General features: G+C 33.0%; 1 pseudogene; it reads right to left on the bottom strand.

The window, feature by feature from the left end:
- Positions 1-369: 369 nt before the first annotated feature.
- LOC129300042 (elongation factor 1-beta 2-like) lies at positions 370-2,502 on the bottom strand (annotated as a pseudogene).
- Positions 2,503-6,101: the final 3,599 nt, after the last annotated feature.

Raw genomic sequence — 6,101 nt, forward strand, 5'->3', positions numbered from 1 at the left:
ATACACGAGCAACGGATTCAATGGAGATGAATAAGTACAGGGGCCGACTTGAAAGCTTCAAAAGCATATAGGGACTTGTTACAATAAGATGTAAATGTAAGGATCAAAAGAATATTTTTCCCTTCATAGAAAAATATTTTCTAGAAAGAAAAATGAAAGTACACCTGCCCAAGATTCCTTTCTACAACCAAATATGCACTAATAATTCATTTTAATAATCTTTTAAGAAAAATTTCGATTATTAGAACACTCATGGCCACATCTATCATAAACATAAATTATGAATCCTCATCTATCAAATTTCCCAACCAAAACTATAAAACCTAAACACTTTGCCCATTAATGTCGATCCCATGAACCTAGGAAGCGTTTTACAAGAACACTATTTGAGGGAGCACCATAATAACACAATCACAAACAGTCAACATATTTTCTTCTACTTCTCATAATTCTAGTCACAAAAACCACCATTGAAAAAGAACAAACACAAAATGATAAACAAGGTTTATTAAACAAGAACAGATAAATCAGCCGCTTGAAAACTATATCCAACAAGAAACCTTAGACTTTGTTGAACGCAACAATGTCACAGCTTTGAACATACTCACTGCATGGCTCAACTGTGAGATGTTCCTCAATAAGGGAATCCAAAGAGACAAGGTCGTCAACAATGGTCATCATGATCTGCATCTTCTTAATACCGTAACCAACCGGAACCAGTTGGGCTGCGAATTTGAAACAAAGCATTTGTTCGCATCATGCATTTCATTTTAAATGGGTCATAACAATGAATAAAGTGAACGTGATGAAATATTCAACATACATTCTCCCCACAGAAGCCCGGGCATCTCAATGGAACGAACAGCCTCTTCCAGCTTCTTCACGTCTGTCTTGTCGTCCCAAGGCTTCACATAAAACAAAACAGAGGACTTGCCGCCCACAAAATGTAGATAGATGACGATATTACTCACAGCAACCAGGATAGTAGAAAGAGAAGTCTAGTTCACTGCAAACTTATAATAACTAAAATCTAAGCGTTAAACTAAATGAACCTCCCAAATGGCAGGAGCAGTAGGTGGATTAATAAATAGATGCTTCATGTACAATAAACTGAAGTCGAAAGGAAGCTTACTCTCTTTCTTCTAGGAGGATTCCTTTTTAATAGCCTCTCTTGCTTCTGCTGCTGCCTTTTCCTCTTCTGTCTCGTCACCAAAGAGATCAAGGTCATCGTCATCATCGACAGGAGCACCCCGCAAATACATGGAGTAATCCAGTTAGCAGAAGTAATTCGCATGATTACTAGCACAGTACAATAATTAGTTTATCCAGGACACCACTTGTTTTTGTCAAGTCTATCCGAAATTTCAAAATCCAGGCAACAACCTAAGCGTTACCGCGTTATATTACAATTTATCTCGTCAAAATCACAATTTTGGCCTTTCCAATTTGCTCATCAAAACAAGAGCCCTTCTAATTTTGCCAATTAGCGCTATGTTGGACCCTTTAGTCTGCTCATTCTGGCCCGCTTGGTATAATAGAAAAAATACTCTCTTTCCATTGTACCAACCACAAAATGAGATGTATAATATTAAAAAGTGCCTTCTACTAAATTAATACTCATGGCTTCAAGCTTCATATTGCTTCATCCCATAAGTTTTTCCGTTGCATTTTCAGGTGTACTTAGTGCTAGGAACTGAAGAAAGACTAAATCAACAGGCCAAACAAAAAGGAGCCTAAATCCAATTCGTTTATCCGCTTATTGTCATAACCATTAGCATGTTAACATGGTTAATTAAATAAAGGAAATCAGACCCTGAAAAACCCTAATAAGTAACATAGTCAAACAACTATTAATAGAAAATAAGAGAAACAATACAGAGACAACAAAAGACAAAATCAAGTGAGATACACACCGACTTGACAGGACCAGCTTCAGCTGGAACAGCTTGGCCACTGAATTTCACCCCTTCAGCTTTTCCAGGTAAGCTGATTTCACAAAATCGACATCAACTTTCAAATTGAATACGATTGAATAAACGAAAGGAAACCTAGCACATCCGAACATTGCAGAGAGATAAAGGAACAAACCTTTCAGCAAGACGTGAAGAGACGGCATCGTAACACTTGCTGGCATCGGGAAAGCTTCGCTTGGGTTCTTCGAAACAAAGGCGTAGACCTTAATGTCATCTTGGTCAACTGATCGCTGAAAATTCAATCAGAACCATAAGAGATTGAGAATTGAAGAAATCTCGAGAATGGGTTCAAAAACGAAAGTCAAATCGGAGAAAGTTACCCAGAGATGTAGGTCTTGCCAGAGAGGAATTCATTAAGGGACTTAAGTTCTGATTCTGTGTGGAGATCTAAGAAGGTGACGACCATTCTGAGAGTGTAACAGTGGGATTCAGAAAGGCTCTCAAATCAATCAGCGCACAATAGAGACGCAGGAAGCGGGTCGACGGTTTAGCATGTACATGATATGGGACAGTGCAAACCCCAGATGTGCTTTGCTTTTTTCTTTTTTTGTGACATGTTTTGCTTTTTTTCTTTATAAGCTGTGTTTTACTTTAAAAAAAAATGCCAATGATAAAATAGTTTGATTTTTTTCTTTTTTATTTGATTTTTGAAAGGGAAAAAATAGTTCATGTTCTTCTTATTATTTAAAACAGTTATTTTTATTTTAATTATTTTTATAAAAGTAGGTATAAAGACATTTTCTTTTTCTCAAATTTTTATTCTTTTTATCTGACTTTATTTTAATCCTTCCCTATTCATTTCTAGATTTTATTTTTATATAGTGTTACTCCTTAGACTTTTGATCATCTAGTTTTAATTTCCATAAAAATGCACCTAAAATTTTAAATTTTACATGTAATCATGATATTATTTTGAGATATATTGTGTTGAAATTATCTTATGACCTACCTAAGCAGATTTTAGAATTGATGAAGTATGATTTCAGAATACGTTAAGTATGACTGAGAATAAATACCAATCTATTGTTTATTTTGACATGATTTTATGATTGTTGTATTGAGAGATATGTGTTGTTCTTCATACCACATGGTATGATATAACTAAACAGCTGAGCGGTTTTCTTATTAGGGCCCATGATGTTATCACTCTCTCTCTCTCTCTCTCGTGTTCTGGGCCTGAATGTTATCCTTTTCTATAGTTAAGAATGGGGTAAGCTCAGTGGACATCTTATACCCCTTCAGCACGCATGTGAAAAGAAAAAGAACCATGAATCCACTTGTGAACTCTATAAAAAGTGAAATGTACTGTCTTCACATTTCATGTATATTGAAACTTCATTTAAACAAATGATTAAAAACAATTTACAAGATCCCAAAGGATCCCATATTAACTTTTATCCTTCATCAACTCTAAACCTAAAAAACAGGAATGGTCAAAGTAACAAAAATTGTTAGTCAATTCAGGAGCTCTCCCAATAACTCTATTAGCAATTCATAAACCTTCACTATATACAAAGTTGATTGATTTATGCCAATCTCTATAAAAATAGGTTTGCAATTTCAACAAGGAAAAATATCAATCAAGGATTGTTGAAGGAGATTTATATTAATTAAGAATTACTTGTTGTCAAAACTTGAATGAATATGTCGTTTTGGGTTATTTTTTTATCAACAAATATTCATTTATGTTTTAATAATAACTCATTCTAAATTAACAACAGTTCATTTGGGTTTGTTTTTCATTCAGGTTTTGACAATTTCCCCAGTGATCCTTGTTTGCTATTTTCCCTTTCAACAATTATATCATGGAAAGGATTGAAAGGAGTTGACTTTCTTGTAAGAAGGTTCATCACTTCCACACTATGACAATACCTTTTCTTTGCTTTAATACCCCTTACCCCTAGCTTAACACAACTCCTGGCCCTTTTGAATGCTAAGGAGCATTGTAATAACTGTAAAGTGATCAACAGGAATTGAATCTAGTGAAAGAGATTTAATCCCTTACAATGGGGTAAATCAATATTTGAAATTTTACTAGAAGAAATACTTACATTAAGTGACCGATTATATCTCAAACATAATTGTCTCTAAAGAGAACACATGTGAGCAATGAAAAAAACATATAGGGTCAACAAACTTCCAATACCCAGCCTCTGTCCTCCCTTTGGATAGCTCCATCACAACAGCTTGACCATTTTTTTAATCACACCATTTATACTCATGATGAGGTGGATGTTATTTGGATTAATGGCAGATTCAAGACCTTAAACCAAGGGTGTAAGATAATTTTTAAATTAAAAATAATATTTTTTTAAAACTAATAATTATATTGGGATTAAAATTGTAATAACATAAGTAGATTGATGATCTTTTTTTTTTGAAAAATATATTGAACAAATTGATTAGTCTTTTTAAGTAAATATGCTATTTATATCTTATCTCAATCATTAAAGCATTATATATCCAATGAACTTTTGAGGCTAAATATTTTTTAAAGAGAATGACATTGAAGGTTCTCTCAAGAAAATTTATCACAATAAGGGTTCATAATTTTTACATTGGATATTGTCTTATGAAAACATGTATATATTGTTAAAAGCTGAACTTTAGCTTGTATTTTTTTTCTTTTGTTAATATTTCCTTATAAATTTAATAAGTTAAGGTTCAACTTTTAATAACATATTCATGTTTTTACAGTACTATTCGATGCAAAATTTATAGGCTCTTATTACAATAAACTCTTTTGAGAGTGCCTTAATTGTCATTCTCCCTATTTTTTTTTAGTCTTGAGGTGCAAAATATCAAGAGCAAGAGGTTCAAAATTGTAAAATTTGCATGCCATACTTCTAAGTTTTTCCGAAGTGATCTCACTAGAACATGGCTCCGCCACTAATTTGGATAATTTCCATCATGGTTTTTACCACACAATTTTTTACATCAACATTAATTTCATTATTAGTCGAGCCAAACATTTTAGTACAACATGGAGTCCATATTTTCCGGTAGATATAAGCAAATATGACATTCCAAAATATCTTCTTCAAGTCATTTCCAAGCAGATCTGTTGTTGAGTTTAGCTCCACCTACTTAAAACAGTCCAAGTTGATGAACTCACTCCATTTCTCTGGTTTAATAATATGCTTCAGCAAGCTTTATGCCTTTGACATCTAAAAAAGCATTCATTGTTGGAATTGGTTGTTTCCAATCAATCGAGTTCATATCAAACTATATAATTGGTTGCTACTAAATCCATAAATTTGAATATAATTAATATAAATTCAGGGGAATAGAAGAAACTGAAGGCTAAAGTGGATCTGAACCCATAGTCAAATGTATCACAGGATTTCATACATTGATGAATCGGCATATTGTGATCTTCCATATTTTAAACATCAAAAACTTTCCTATGGTATTTTGGAAAGGGTCCAAAGAATTAGTTTCTTGTTATGCCCAATCTAGAGATCATGACCCCTATTATAGGCTTAAGTTGTGATATTTATAATTTGGTTCCTTAACAAATTATAAATATCATTACAATCTTTACACATCCATAACAATTACATCCCTTAAGCCTTAAAACTTGTCCAAATAGATTACTTTATTTAAGCTAAATTATAATAATATCCACACATTATTAATATTTACATGTGTGGCCCAATATTTGAATTTTATTCCAACATTCACCATATTCGAATATTCCACGTTGAATCTTGAGCTTTGAGATAATTTATTTTAAGCAAGGAGCCAAATGAACATTTTGATTTCCCAAATTAAATAAAAGAGTAAGCATATTTCATATTATAGTGACCATCTGTTGATGTGCCCAAACGAATTTATCTTCTCTACGATCATCTCACTTCTAGTACTATATTTACTGCTAATAGCAAAGCTAACAATGTTGTGGGTGGTAGCCATAACTCTATTTTTGCTCAATAGTCTATGCCAATCATCCCGTGGAGTTGAGAAACCGGCAACACTTGCCTCAATGTTAAAAGATCCAAGTCCTTAACACCTAAACCTCTATTTCTTTTTTGATATATGTAACATCTTAAAAATTTAAACTTGATTAACTAGACTTAATTTGGGTGATTGAGTTAATTAATAAGGTGTGTAACATTCTGATATTTA

This window comes from Prosopis cineraria, unplaced genomic scaffold (genome assembly GCF_029017545.1).
Source record: "Prosopis cineraria cultivar Desert tree isolate PC_DT_omini unplaced genomic scaffold, ASM2901754v1 PC1403, whole genome shotgun sequence".
Lineage (NCBI taxonomy): Eukaryota > Viridiplantae > Streptophyta > Magnoliopsida > Fabales > Fabaceae > Prosopis > Prosopis cineraria.